We start from the raw sequence: 16,744 nt of genomic DNA, 5'->3' as shown, positions 1-16,744 counted from the left end.
AGTGAATAATTGGTATTTTCCTAATTAATTATATACAAAATATATTATTTGCACAATCATTTTTAATCCTTAAAATCTAGCAAATATTTCCCTAAAACTATAAGTGGAGGTCCGAAAATATGAGCGTAGATATGCTCAATATTTTCGGCCACCATTTGCTAAATTTGGGTTAATTATTTTGTTAGTTTTGTATTTTAATTATCTTCCTCAAATTTCTTATTTCCTTAATTCCTATTTTCCATCTCACAAATATTTGATCATCTTATTTTCCTACCTTATATCTTCCTTGATTATTCTCTAAGTAATCTCTTTTGCCATATTATATTTCATGACAACACACCTTCCTTAAATTAATTATTCTTAGTCACCTTAATATTTAACTTTCCATAATTCTTTAACTCTCTTCTCCAAGTAATTTCCTTAATTCTTTTTACCATATTCTTCACACCAAAACTCAATTCTCTTCTTCTCTCTTATTCTTCTTTTCCCTAAACCTTTTCATACTTTTCTTCTTCTCTTTTCATACAAATATTATTCCGTATACCTTTGAAGCCAGTTTTCGGGCACTTCTGGTCAGTTTTTGGGGTATTGATGTTTCACGGAAGATTGTTTCTCTCGAAAAACCCTTGAGGTTAGGCTCAAGAATCACCCATTTCGGAGTTATTGAAGGAGTTATGGCCTCTGTAAGTTCTGCCTATTCTTTCCAACGAAAATTCAATTCTCTTTAATCCTATTCCTTTATCTTCTTCATGGTTAGTTTTCTAAAATACAAATACCTATTTCAAAGCTATAATTTTATATTAAAGTATTATTTTAAAAGAGTTTTATAGTCCATGCACATTAGATTTGAGTTTATGTTGTGATAACCTTATGGTTATGTAATTTGCAAGGTGTATTCGTGATTGAACTTTGAAAGTGCGAAGTGTTAATTGATATTTGGAATCAAGATACGTTTAGGTGGCTAGATACCTTGAAAGTGATTGGTTGAATAACATGTTTTGAATGATTTTATGATGATTGAATTAAATTGATTTGAATTATGATTTATGAAATAAATTATGTTTGGAGGTACTGATTTTAATATTTGTTTTAATAAAAGTATTTATGAATGATTGAGTTTTAAATCGTGTTTTGAATGGTTTGAATTACTTATCATGTTTAAATAAAGGAATTGATTTGAAAAGTTTGTTGAATTAAATAAAAGGGTTTTCAAAGGAAGAGTTATTGGTTTTGAAAAGTTATTAATATGAGATTTTATTCTCAAGTATTATTAAAAGGTTGATTTTTAAAGTATGATTTAATTGGATAAAAAGGAGTTTTGATTTAACCTATTATAAATGCTTATTTTATTTAAGGAGGAATTATTGAATTATTATTGAATTAAAGCTTTACAAGCATGTTAGTAATCTCACTATGCGGATTTGGTTTGATAAGACCTTGGACTTTGTATAACCGGGTCTTTTCTCAAGAATATCCTTGTAATATAAGGAGACTAGCTTGGGGGGTGTGCACACTTGGGTGAGGAATTAGTTTTAAAAGAGGAATTGGATTTAAAAAGAATTGGATTTTTAGAGGAAATGGTTTTATTAATTATTTTGATTATTGAATAATTGGAATTGATTTTGGGATAATGAGTTTGGAATTATTGGATTAATTATTGGAATTGGTTTTGAAAGCATGTTTGCAAATAAATTGAGTTTACATTATCTTGCACTTATCGTACTTAGCATATTTTTCTAATCCGTATTTTCTATTTGTTTTGGTTCACCCTGTTTACCGTAATGGTAAGCAGTGTTGACTATTTTCAGGTGGAGTCATGAATGAGTATATGAGAGTCTCGGGATTTGCTTCACCTAGTTTAGGAATGTTGGTCTCGTCTTTATTTCGAGTACTCATAACAATGTCACTATTTTTATAAGTATTAATAAAAGAAAGTTGAGTTTCCGCTGCAAGTTTTGTTATTGAGTTAAGTATCTTGAGTAGCCTTGCGTAATCACGCGGCGGTAACACTCTTAAGTCTATCTCTATGGTATAATTATACGTATTATACTAGTACTTCCGTAGAGGGAGATTTGGGGGTGTTACATCCTCATCTTCAATAGATTTGAGCACTTTACCAATCGCAACGAAGGTTCATTGGCAAGCTTCGTGTAGTGGGCTTAGATCCATTTTCAAGGGACTAAGTGTTTTAGGGGGTAGAGAGCAGATGAGAGAGAAGAAAGAGAAGGAAGAAGAGAGGACAGAGAAAGAGCCAATTAACCCGATTCAACGAGGAGAGAGAAAGACCCAAATGAGGAAGATGAAGAAACTTCAAGAACTAGGGTTTCAATTCATCAGATTTGATGAATTGATGATTTAATCTAGGGCATTTAATGTGGTAGGTTGGAGAATGATTTAATTTTTGGTGGGAGTTGTTATATTAATGAAATCAGATTAGGATGATAAATGTGTTTTAGCTAATTGTCTAATTGAATGTTTAATTTTTTTAAGTAAGGGCAATATTGGCATTTTCACTAAAAATACTTACTATAAATGGAAATATTTGGAAAAGTTGCCAATAATACTAAGCATCCGAAAATAGTAAAAGTTGCAAATAAAACTTAACAGAGGTAGTATAACATCATTTTAAAATAATACATACTCATTGCTTCTTAAGCATAAAAGGGAACTCTTTTAACTTTTCAAATGTACACATGCTTAATTTTAAAAATAAACTTAAAAATAATAAAATAAAATAAAAAGTGCAAATCTTAAACTTCAAAAATATACTATGTAAATATTATATATATATGTGCCTTAAAAAATGATTATTGTCTTTTTAATTTAACACAATTGGTACAAATAAAAAGTACATAGAATCATCGCCCTTGCTAAACGGCTGTACGACCCCTTTTGACTTCTTGATGTTTGTGCGTTTTCCTTGATATATATCTTTTTTTCTCAATATATACATAATCGTCTTCAATTATTTATTTATTTATTTTTTTTTTCATTGTCTAGTGTAATAAGAGATCAAGATATTTTAAAGTAAAATGTTAGTAACAATCAAAATACACTATAAACAAAACAGGATAATGAATAAACATTTGAAAAAACAAATTTGAACACATTGCCAGAAAAAAAAAATAGGAGAAATTGAAAAGAATAATCCCACCTTTGGCATATCTTCTCAAAATAATCCCACCTTTGCGTATTCCAGAAATAATCCCACTTTGTACCCTTATCTTTCCAAAATGGTCCTTTTTACCTTCAACTTGTAAAATAGGTTAGATTTTTTTTTTTTTAATTTTTTTTTAATTTTCCTCTAATCCCTCTTCCCTCACCTCACCCCCTCCATGACTGCATCCATGTCAACCACTATAACCACCTCCACACCACCACCCAACCTGCAACCCACAACCGTGCAGCCACCATCCCTCACCTCGCAACCCACAACCGTGAAGCCACCATCCCTCACCTCGCAACCCACAACCCTGCAACCCAAAACCGTGCAACCACCATCCCTCACCTCGCAACAACCAACCCCGACAGTCCCGCGACACCAGCAAAGCAGCCCAGCTCACTCATCAGGTTGCTGCACTCAAAACTGCACTCCACCTCACCAAAATTCGACAACAGTAGCATCATAAACCGCACCTTCACTCCACAATCCGCATCACAGCCCACAACGACACCAAGAACAATCCCTGCTTCACCTACGGCTGCCAACAATAGCAGCATCGTGCGCGCAAATTTGGGTATAATTTAAACCGAATCACGAGCTTTGCATGTGATTATTAAAGAGAGAGAATTAGAAGGTTGTGCTATTTGGTGCGGTGGTGGCGATTTGGTGCGATTGGTGGCGATTTGGTGTGTGAGTTCGCTTGGTGGTGGTGGGTTGTAGTGGCAGCAACTGCGGAGGAAGGTGAGACTTTGTTGTGATGGTGGTGATGGTGGTAAGGGGCGGCGGCAGGGGGTTGTGATGGTGGTAAGGGGCGGCAGCAGGGGGTTGTGATGGTGGTGATAAAGGGGTGGGAGATTTTTTTTTAATTGTTTGTTTTTTAAATTATTTAAAACAAGACCAATCAGAAGGTGACAAGTGTCAAGTCACCTTCTAAAACAGCTTACTAATTTCATAAACCGGTAAAAGGACCATTTTGGGAAGATAGGGGGGTACAAGGTGGGATTATTTTTGGAATATGCAAAGGTGGGATTATTTTGAGCAATGTGCCAAAGGTGGGATTATTGTTTTTAATTTTTCCAAATAAATATAGTTCAATATGAGAATGAACCAGTATTAAAATCTAAATGAACATCTTTCAACATAAAAATAAACATATACTAATATTAAACAAAAATCTTCAATACGAGAATGAACAAACATAAAATTTATAGAAATTTTGAATTTTAACACCAGAATAAAAACACGAATTTGATTTTTAACACTATAAAAAAACTTTTACTTTAACACCATCAAATATTAAAAAATTGGCTTTTACCACCAATTAACTGATTCATGGATGGAATATGTTAGTGGGGCTCCAATGCCTACGTGTCAGCATATGATTGATCCAAATTTTTTTTTAAAAAAAAAACAAAAAACCTAAAACTACCCTAGCCACCCTACCCCCACCGTCAGCGCGCCTCGACCACTCCCTCCCCTTAACAGCCTCATTTCCGATAGCCCTCCCCCAAAGTCCACCGAAAACGACCGTCGTTTTTCAGACCCCATAAAAATAGCCATCAAGGTCGGCCGCAAGTGGTCGAAATCGGTTGATTTAGTGCTGAAATGGTTGATTTCGACCATGTAACGGTCGATTTCGATCGTAAGTAGCCGTTTTGTTGTTGTTTGAAAACCGAACGACCTTAGATTGTGACAGTTGGGTGTGATTCTCGGTTTTTGGTAGGGGGAAAGAGAAGGAGGGGTTTTCCAGTGGCTTTGACCTGGGAACAGGAGGGTAATGGTGGGCTGTGGTGGCACCGCGGTGCCGGCGATGGGGCTAGGGTGGTTAGGTTAGTTTTAGGGTTTTTGGTTTTTTTTAGTTTTTAATTTTTCTTATTTTTAAACTAATAATATAGCGACACGTGGAACAATGGACCTTACTTAACGAATATTTTGACGAAAACCGGTCAGTGGTGGTAATATCCAATTTCGTGAATTTTTGTGGTGTTAAAATAAAAGTTTTTTTTTCTTTTTTTTGTAGTGTTAAAAACTATTTTTGGGTTTTTTTTTTGAGGTGTTAAAAATCAAAATTTCCAAAATTTATTGATCAATTTTTTAATATGATAACAGACAAGATGTATTAAAATTGAAACAAATATCTTTTAATGTGAGAATGAGAAAGTATAAGGCCTGCAAATGGCGAATCAAAAAGGCACGCATTAGGAAGCTCACTCTTTGGGAGGACTTAGGCCCTGTTCTTTTGAGCTTCTGGCAGAGCAGAGCAGGACAAAGAAGAGCAGGGCAGATATCAGTAGAGCAAAGCAGAACAGTGCAGAGCAGAGCAGGGGCAGGGCTGAGCTTCCACACACTGCGGAGTAGAGTAGAGTAGATTTTAACAGAGGAGAGCAAGGTAGAGCAGATTAGATTTCAGCAGAGTAGGACAAAGCAGAGCAGAACATCTCTGCAAAACAGGGCCTTAGTTGGGATGGCCTTGCCACGGAAGGTGGTGGTGTTGTATTTTATTTTCTTTGTTTGGGTTTTTCCCTCATTCGCATAAAAAAAATAAAATAAATGAAAAACTAAAAAACTAATAAATGAATATGTTTAGATATATAAATAAAAATTATATTGGATTGTAAATGAAATTTTTTTTGTATGAGACTAATGAACATATAATGCAAAAAGAATAAATATATTTTAATATGAAAATGATAAAACTGAAAATGAATTCCTTCTAAAGTGATCATTTTTTCATCTAAAATGAACATTTTCATAGCCAAAATTCGTGAAATAATAATTTTTAAAACAAGTAATATTAATTGATAATTGATGCTTCAATTTCATAAATCTGATTGATAATTTGTCTTTAATTTCAGTTTTTATAATTTAAATTATTTTGGCAATAATATTCTGAATATTAATCCTACAACAAATGAAGATGCTGTTCATTTAAATTAAAATTTCTTATTAGATTTGTGAAGAATTCTAATGATTGTCTATTAATATGAGAATGACCATATAATACTAATATATAAATGAACATTAAAAAAATACAAAAAAAAAATCACTACAAACTAAATTTACGTTTCTATAATCCTACGAAATAATTTAAATTGTCTATAAAATTAGAGCAATTAAACTCTTTTTTTTTTTTTAATTTTTTTTGTCCAGTAATTATATAATGTAATAACACACTCCACAAGTTAATTCAACTTACAATAGAGTATACCAAACATCATTCTACTATAATTATAAGAAATATTTATTATAATAAAAATTATAAGAAATCATGAACTACTACTAATGAAATTTCATATTACTAATTTGCTTACTTGTTTTTTTAACAATATTTTGTAATTTGCACTTAATTAATTATGATAAACAAAAATCGTAAAAAAAAAATTTAGGGTTTAATCGTAAAAAAATTAATAATGAATGAACAAATAAACTTACGATTTGATTTTCGCCATTTTTTTTTGGAGATTTTTCTTTTGACAGTGCAATTTCATCTCGTATATCAAACATTGTTTTTAATTATTGTAAAAAATTTAAAGATTTTTGTTCAGAATTGTGCAATTTCAAAATATTTGATGAAAGAGAAAATGGAGAGAGAAAATGGAGGATGAAAAAAAATTTAGTAAATGAAAAGAGTGGGTATCTAGAAGGGCTATAATGGTAATTTAGTTTGGAGGGTAGGCAAGTTCGCCTAAAGGGATCATTTAGTTGGGGGTGTAGGTATTAAGAATTAACAATATTATGGATAAAAATCTACTATATGGAGTTCATTCCATCCCATTCACACCTCACCAAAATTCATCTTCTTCACATCTTCCTTTTTTTTCTTACAACAAACGAAACCATAGTGGCCGAATGTGTGCTTTTATGTAACTAGTCGTAGGTGCACATGCTACGCCTGCGCCCCCCTATTTAGTAAAAAGTAATTAGTAAAAACGTTTTTGATGCATGGTTATTACAATATAATTATAAGTTGTAGGGCTTTGAACAGTATAGTTAAATTCTATAAAAATTTCACCAAATGCCCCTAAGTTATTTTTTTATTCACCATATACCCATAAAAATTTTCAAATTCACCATATGCCCCTGAGTTTACAAAAATTGTTACAAAATACCCAAATGACTAACAAACGTTAACTCCGCTAGTCATTTAGGCATAATTTGCCACGTGGCAGCTTATGATTGGTTGCCATTTATATTATTTTAATTTTAAAATAAATATTTAATTAATTATCAAAAAATCACACTACTACATTTTTGATCAATTGCGACGGTTAATAAAGAGCTAATGCAACGACTCTTGTTTTACCGTTGCATTAGATAAGCCTAATGCAACGACTTATGCTATAGTACTTCAAAAGAGGGGCTGATGCCACGGCCAAATAAAGTCGTTGCAATAGGAATACTAATGCGACGGTTAGGTAGGCTATTACAACGGCAGTGAAACAAAATATTGATTCGCAGAATTTAAGAAAATTCCCGCCTTGCATTGAAATTTCCCCAAATTTTGAACTACTCCCGAATCCCGAAACTTCTTTTTATTTAATAAAAAAAAATAGAAGTGACAATAATACTTAAAAAAAAAAAGAAAAAAGGATTCCACCACCATCTAACGATTTTTTGGATGGAATCCGTTAAAGGGACCCACAATGGACACATGTCAATACGACATTGGTTTTAAAAAAAGAAAAATAAAATAAAACAAAAATTAAAAAAAAAAAGAAAAACTCCTAAACCCTAACCTAGCTACCAGCCCCACCACCGACAACCATGAACTTTCGCCGACAGCCCCAAAACCCTAACTTAGCCCCCCGTCGGCACCCCCAGCCACCAAAAAACCCATTGGAGTTGACCTTAAATCATCCCAGCCATTGAAAAACCCACAAATTAGTAGAAACCACCACCACAAACTGTCGAAAACAACCACTTCCATTCGTCTTCGCCGCAAAATCGATAGATTTGGGGCAACAAAGGTTGATTTCGGCTGGTTTGAAGGTGAGGGTTAAGTCCATGGGCCGTTTTCGGGGAGGGGCGAAGGGGCTAAGTGGTTTTCACGAGGGGGCTACGGTGGTTGGGGTGCTCTTTCGGGGAGAGGGAAGGGAGAAGGGGATTTGCAGGAGGGCTAACGTTGGTGGGGGTGATGGCCGGTGATTTCGCCGGTGAAGGAAAGGTTTCCGGCAGCAGCAGGGGTCTCCGGCGGTGGAGTCACGGCAGCCGGTGGTAGGGCTGGTGGCTAGATTAGGTTTTAGGAGTTTTTCTTTTTTTTTTTTTAAAAAAAAATTGTTTTTATTTATTTTTCTTTTTTTAAAACCAATGTCGTATTGACATGTGTCTATTGTGGGTCCCCCTAACGGATTCCATCCAAAAAACTGTTAGATGGTGGTGAAATCAAATTTTTTTATTTTTTTTATGGTGTTATAATTAAAATTTTCTAAAATTTGTGGTGTTATTTTCAAAAAAATTCCAAATAAATAAATAAATAAAAAACCCACCAACCACAACCCAGCCCTAACCACCACTTGTGGGTGCGGATTTCGCCTGAACCAGCGCTGGCGCTACCCCGAACCTAACTCCCACCAGCCGGCGCTCCTTTGCCGATCACCTACTCCCGTATCCTAAAACCCTTCTGTCTCCCTCGAAAACCCTTCCCCTCCCTACCACCGGCATCCAAACTACCATCCCACACCGGCGAATCCAATCCGTCCTTTCCCTTGTCGTCTCCACCCCCTAAACCACAACGCCGAACCCCAAAGTAAAAAAAAAACCCCAAAATCGAAACCCTTGATTTTGATTTTTAGGGTTTCGATTTTGGGGTTTTAGGGTCCCGATTTTTGGGTAAGGTGGGTGGCGACGACGTGGGGAAGGGACTTGGGTTTCCAGCAAAGGGGCTCAGGGTGGTTGCGTGATGTTAGGCTTAGGTGGAAAGGGGTTTTTGAGGTTCAACAAGAGGGAAGGGGTATGGTAGTTTAAAGGAGCGGGCACAAGCGTGGGCCAGGTTAAAGGGAAGGGCGACGGCGGCGCGGTGAGGAGGGTCTAATTGCCGACGGTAGGGAGGTGGCTTTTGTGGCGGTTGTAGGGAGGTGCCTAGGTTAAGGTGGCTGGTGGTGGTGGGGGTTAGAGGTGGTGTTTTTTTTTTTGAATTTTTTTTATAATTATTATTTAATTAATTTAAATAATAACCAATAACATGCTTCCACGTGGCTTAATTAATCCTAATGACAAACAAACTTAACTACCGTTAGTCATTAAGGGCGTTTGGTGATATTTTTGTTAAACTCAAGGGTATATGGTGAATTTGAAAATTTTCATGGGTATATGATGAATAAAAAATAACTCAGGGGCATTTGGTGAAATATCCGTAAATTCTAATATGGTTGGGGATTAAATATGGATCTCTAAGAATACTAATGTGGATGTATAAACATGAATCGCATGACAAATTGACAATGCATCTTTTTCCTACGGCATTATTGCATCTTCGATCTATGGTTTTACTAATTTCAAATAGTCTTTTTCAATTTGATCCCTTCGTTCCCTTCACTCCCATTCTTACTCGTTCCTTATAGTTTCGCAAATTTAATAAAACATTTGATTGCTTATTTGCTCGCGAATTCAATTTTTCGTGAAACAAATCATAAAGGCGTGTGGTCCCCCAAGTTAGCAAAAAAAACTTTAGCAAAAACACATTCGATACATGTGTACAAATCTTTGGTAGTGTTGCGTGGGTGAACTTTATACATAACCTAACGTGACTTGGTGTTGGAACAAGCGAGTGTAGAGTGGTGTGACTTGATGACATGTGTACTAGTCTTTGTTAGTGTTGTGTAGGAGACCCTGACACGGAACCCAATGTGACTTGGTGCTAGAACACGCCAATGTAAAGTGGTGCGGCTTGATGGCGTGAATCCGATTTCAGCAAATTGCCATTTTTTTGCGATTAAAGTTGTGAAGAATGTCCTAATGTTTCCCGAGTTGCCTTGAAGTTTTGAGATTACATGCTCTGGACAAGCACTTTAAAAGCTGCTTCATTTGTGTAACCTTGAATCTGTAATTAGATTGTTTCTACTTATGGATAAATGATTTACATGCTACTTTAAAAGCTGCTTCATTTTCGTTCACTCTATGTTCCATTTACAACAATAATTGGATCAATGTTACTTAGGGGCCCGCCCCAATTTCTCTTATTGATAAACAAAATTATTTCTTAAAACTACACAATTGAAAATAAAACCAATTATTTTTTTAATTTTAATTTTTATTTTTTTGCTATATTCTGTAATTTTTTACGTATTCTTCTTCCCCTTCCTTCATCTTTGTTGTCCTACTTTGAGAATCACCATTGAAGCTAGTGTCCTCCACCATCTGCTCATACATTGTTCCTTCATTGAAGTAGATCTTGAACCATCTTTTCGCCACCATATATCTGGCGGCGAATTAAATGAAAATCCTAAGCAAAAAGTAGAGAAATAAGGGTAGGTTAACCCTAAAAGGAAGTGTTGTCATCATTCTCCATTGAAGATATTCGTGAGCTTTTGCTACTCCATTGAAGCTGTTCATCCTCCATTACAATCGTAGTAAAGCTCTAGCCTCCTTCTTCACTTCTTCAATTTCTTTGTCAAATTACAATATTAACCCTAATTAGTTGGTTGAAATTTCAAATATATCCTCTTAAGATACATCTATTGTTAATCAATAAAAGAAACTTAATTGCATTTACCCTTTACTTTGGCTTGGATTCGCGTTAGACTATCTCCACTAATGGTTGAAAGCCATGAAGATTCCTAAAAACATATATACATTTTTTTGCAATGACTATCACAAATAGAGGTGTAAAAAATTGACCCGAAATAATCTGATTTTGATTTCGACTCGTATGGACACAATGATTAAGCATGAATCAACTTTGAAATAGACGATGCCTATAATCACAAATAAGTATAAGTGCAATCAAACTCATAAGAATATACGTAATAATAAATTAGCAAGTAGACATTCAAAATTGATATTCACCATGTTTCAAACACTTTTCTAGCAGTGAAATTGCAAAATCAAACAGCTAACTAATTCAAAGCAGTTTGGTGAAATTATAGAATATCGACTTTATCAAGATCTTCTCAACCACCACAATAGTGATTGTTCTGTATTGTATGTAATGATTCACTTTAACCCTTTCAAAATTATAAGATTCACTTGTAATTACCAATACCGATAATTTATTTGTTTCAATTCTGAATGCTAACTTTTTAAATTTTATTTTAAGATAGAGGAACTAAGAGCACTCTCGCTCATAAACTTTATGGTAAAAACTGAAATAATGGCTTCCCATTTATGAGCCTGTTAAAAAAAGCTCATGAGGAAGTTTTCAAATGCCCATAGCAATGGCAAAGTAATTTGTTGTAGTTAATGGGGGTCATGCAACTAAAATAAAAAAAAGGAAAAGGAAAAGCTCAATATTTGTTTTTTTTTTTTTTTTTTTGAAAAAAGAGTATTTGGAGCATATAGCTGACTGGAACAGTCAGCGCACCCAATAAGGCGCTGCCACGTGCATGAGAGAAAGTGGTGTGAGTTTTTTTTTTAAGGCTATGAGTGTGTGAGAAGTTATAAAAACAAAATATCCATGAGAAAAAGTGGGAAAGAGGAGTGAGAAAGTGGGTAGAGTGAGAATGACACTTTTTTTTGCCCATGAATGAGAGTGGTCTAAGGGCAATTTTTTGTAATTAATTTTTTTAATTTGCATTTATGCTCATATAGCAGCATAACCTAAGTGAATTTATTATTTTAAAAGTATTTTTTATAGTATGAAGGGATGAAGCAATTATATCATATTTAAAAAGTTAGAACATAAAGAGTATAATACACCCTACAATATAATACCGAAAAGAAATATTGAGAGAAAATAAAGAGTATTTGAAAAATGGGTAGGATTAAAGGAATATAGAGTAATTCGTAGTTTCGTACAATAAAATATGTAATAAAATCATGGCTAACTTAGTAAGATAGAATGTGGGCACAAGGCAAGAGTCAAGATTACAAAATAATTTCTTAACAAGTTGGGCTCATAGGCCTAATACAAGATTATACTTCGTATACTTTTTTTTCTGTTTCCTTTTTGTTAGTAAAAATGTACCAGGTCATATTAAATCTTTTGTAACTAATTAAATAAAGTAGGCTAGCCCATTTATGATTGACCTAGTTCATTTAACTCCTTTATTTGAACTCAATGGAATGAACAAGCAAATATAATTTAGATAGAGAAGATCTTCATCAGGGTACGCTATAACAAAATAATAAATAAAAAAATTAGTATTAAAAAAAAAAAAACTAAATGCTGTGAAATTAACAGAAATAGAATAAACCATAGTATACAGATACATAAACTAAATACGCAGAAAGCATAACACAGTAGAAAATTACTACCACTACACTATTACATCACTACTTAGGAATAGATTATACAAAGTATTTAGGTTATATAGAAACTGACTAGTAAATATAAATGACAAGTGCTAACACATATCCTTAATTATAATCTACGTTTCAAATTTCAAATATAAGAGCTATTACAATAATCATTTTCCTTGTATCTATATCCTCCTTATTATTCTCCTTGTCATCTCCATCTTCCTCACTATCATCTGAACCTCCAAACCTATACTTCTCAATCTTCTTTCTTTGTTCATCAAGGGTATTTGGTAAGGTACTCAAAGTACGCTCAACGTCCTCAATTGATGTACCACTAGCAGCAACTCCTAATTTATTTTTCACCCTAATTCTAATAGTTTGCGGCCCGCGGTGTAATTGAATGCAACCTCGACACTCGAGGTAGCAGTTACAATCTTCTATAACCTCCAATCGAAGTTTATCATCATATTTTTCCTGTTGATATCCCGTCAATGACATCCGGATTCATGTGACGCTTTAACATTCCTTTACGCACCGAAGAAATTGTCTTGAAATTAACCTTCACATTTTTCATTGTTTTTTTAAAAAATTTGCGATCTTATTTTTCTCTTAACTCCATTAATATAAATAATGTGTAATTTTATTATATAAAGACAAAACTTACATATTAAGCAATTAAGTTAAGGTTTATTTATAAGATATACATTCTAGTGAAATATATGCTATTCGTTTTGTTACATACATACAAAGAGAATTAACATTGTTAATATATATGTTAAATACAGTAATTGAATTATAAAATCTTATTAAGATTAGTCAACTCCAAATATATATTAGTCAAAATAGAATCGTAAAATCTTACTTAATTAGATCGATTATGTGGTTTTGCATTGAAAATACATATATTTAATTATATGTGTCAAATAATATACACATAAAATGTGGAATATATGTGCAATAACAAATTACATGAAATCATTATGAATTAATAAATTACATATAATAAATCATGTTAATTTTCAGTTCACTTAATTTTAGACATATTGGGTTCTAATTTCTAGGTCGATAATGAAATACGTAAATAATACTAATATTATTTTTAACACTTTTAAGTCATTTTCATGTAAATTGAATTAACAATATTAAACGCTAATTTAATTAACCCAAAGCATTCAAAATTTAATATCCTTAGAGTTGACACTTTTAATCTTATCAATATTAAAACATTTCATTGCGTATAGAAAAAATTAAATTCAACTTGACCTTCATATTATTCATTTTTTGTAAGAAATAATCAGACCATCTCATATTTTACTAATTAGCTTATATAAATATAAACAAATGTGATAATCACATCATAAGTAAAACAAGATTATTTAAACTTACTTATTGAATGATAATTTATACTCCCTCCATCCCTTAATTAGATGCCTAGTTTCCTTTTTAAGGGTTTCAAAATTAGATGCTATTTCCTTTTTTAGTATGTGATTTTTTTACCAAATTATTCTTCAAATTTATTTCCCAAAATGCCTCCAAATTATTCCCAAATCAGTGTGATATGACACTACTTTATTTACTTTTGTTTTTGGCATTTAGTGGTTGTACAAAAACATTTTATTCTTTCTTCTCCTTATTCTTCCATTTGAACAATTGCAATCCATGTGCAGCATATTAAATGAATTTGATTGGTCCTTTTATTTTTCATAAACAAATGTCATTGGTTCTTTTTTTTTTTTTTAAGGATTGCTGACACGTATAAGCATTTAATTTCATTCTATTTTATTTTTTTCAAAGACAACAATAAACGCCTTTTTATTTCCTTTGTACTTCCAACTCATGGGTTTTAAGGATACTCCAAGTTCCTTAATTCCCTTATAATTTTAGAAGTAGTTGTCTAATTAAGAGACGGAGGGAATGCCAAGTATCTAGGTAAAATTTTTGGTGTGATATTTAAGACTTATGCTTAAAGATTACATGAAATATTAAATCACTTGCTCATAAACAATATTAAGATCTTATAGAATAATAAGCAACACAAGGAAAAATATGAAATCCCTTGCTCATAAACCAAAATTAAGATCGTTAATGTTTATTTAATAGCTGGTTAAATGCAATTTTTATTTTACATTTTCGAAGGTGGAGGAAGAATTGATAACCACCAACAAAGGAAGCCAACAACCAAATAAAAATGTTGTACAATGAACAGGGGCGAAATCAAGGGGGGTTTGGCGTAGGCCATGGCCACCCTATGATTCCCTATAAAAATTAATTTTGCTTATTATGTCAGCATATGTATGTTTGACAACCCAGTTTGTTAAGCAAATGAAATTCCAATCAATGTGACCAGAGGTCGAGGATTGTTGCACATTCGTTTTCCTCTTTCCTTTGTATTGACATTAAATATTGCATGTGTGTTAGAATTAAAATACTACCTAAAGTACATTGCATGTATGTTAGAATTAATTTTATTTTCCATAAATTTATAGCCAAGTCATTAAATTTTTTTATATATTGTCTAATAATAAATTGAAAGTTATAACAAAAAAAAATAAAAATAGAAAAAGATATTTGATTATTTAAAAAAAATGATCTTGGCCACTGACGATGAACCCAATAAGTCGGGAAGACTGTTCCTACAAGGTGATTTATTTTACTTTATACTTTTAAACGATATATTTATATTTGTTATTTATTCATGAACCCCAAATGTTGCTTGATATTACAATTACATAACTGTATTGTTAATTGTACTTAGATTATAATAAGCAAGAATATGTGATCATGTACTACCTCCATTTCATATTTTTTGCAACTTTGAAATATTTTATATCTCACAAATAATATCCCAAAGTTGCAAAAAATATGAAACGGAGGTGATAGTAAATTTTGTTTAGAGTTTCGGGGTTGCTTCCCCATAAAACAAATATCACAATCAAAAGAGCAACCAGAGTTACTACTATGAGTACTACTACTACTAGAAACCCCCGGAAGAGAGCTCACAACTTGCATTGACGGATGCCCGAGACGCTTATGCCATAATAAACTTGCATCTGAAACAACTACTTTGTTCGCCTGCTGATTACGAGCACGAACTGGACAAAAAATATATACCCCATCATATTATACCTCCCCCTCCAATCAGGTTCCTCAAACTGCGGTCCTAAATAATTATGCATAGCTTGTCTGTGAACATAATAAAATAGCATTGTTTTTCTAACAATTGAGACACAGATAACAAGTTGCACTTAAGAGCAAGAACATATAAAACATTATCAAGAGTTAAATTATCAGACAAAATAACTCTTCCTTCCTTTGTAGCCGTCGTGCTCTTCCCATTGGGTAAACCAACAGGCAAGGATATTTCATGTAAATCAGTGAAAAGATCAATAATATGATTTGAAGCTCCAGTGGAATTATACGTACCAAGTTTATTGCCATATGACGAAGAACCAGACTTGGCACCCTTTACAGCAGACATGAGTTCTTTCCATTGAACATCAGAAATCGTAGGAACACTCCCACGATCAGAATAAGAAACCGGCTCATTATTACCACGAGAACTACCAGCAGCACCAGCAAACTCACCCTTGCCTTTACCAGACGACCAACCACCCCGATCTCCACGACCACCACGACCTCCACGCCCCCACCCGGGAAGCCATGAAGCTCATAACAATGGTCCTTATCATGACCAAACTTCTTACAATAAGTACACTCCATCCGTTCGGAAGTTCGACTGGAAGCCGTAGCTGTTGCATTAAAACCAACAGTCGCAGAAGAAGAAGAAGAGGTCTCATGTGCCTCAGACACAGATTGCTTACGCTCATCGGCAATAACTTTAGCATAAGCAGCATTCATAGAAGGCAAAGGATCACTTATCAACAAAGTAGAAACAACAGAACCAAATTTCTTAGGATCCAAACCAAGACAAAATTGATGCAACAACTCATTCTCATGCAACTTAGCATATTCCTTTGCAGCAAAACAAGTACAAGCAGGCAATTTCACATAACTCGACAACAAATTCTGCAATTTATTCAATTCACCATAATAAACTACAACTGAAAGATCTCTTTGCTTACAATCAACAATACCATGTTTCAATTCAAAAATAAGAGGACCGTTACCAAGTGAATAACGATCACGCAAATCATGTTAAACTCAAGAATATTGTGGAGCCTTCGT

Source organism: Chenopodium album, chromosome 16 (genome assembly GCF_948465745.1).
Source record: "Chenopodium album chromosome 16, dcCheAlbu1.1, whole genome shotgun sequence".
NCBI lineage: Eukaryota > Viridiplantae > Streptophyta > Magnoliopsida > Caryophyllales > Amaranthaceae > Chenopodium > Chenopodium album.
This window is presented reverse-complemented; position numbering follows the sequence as displayed.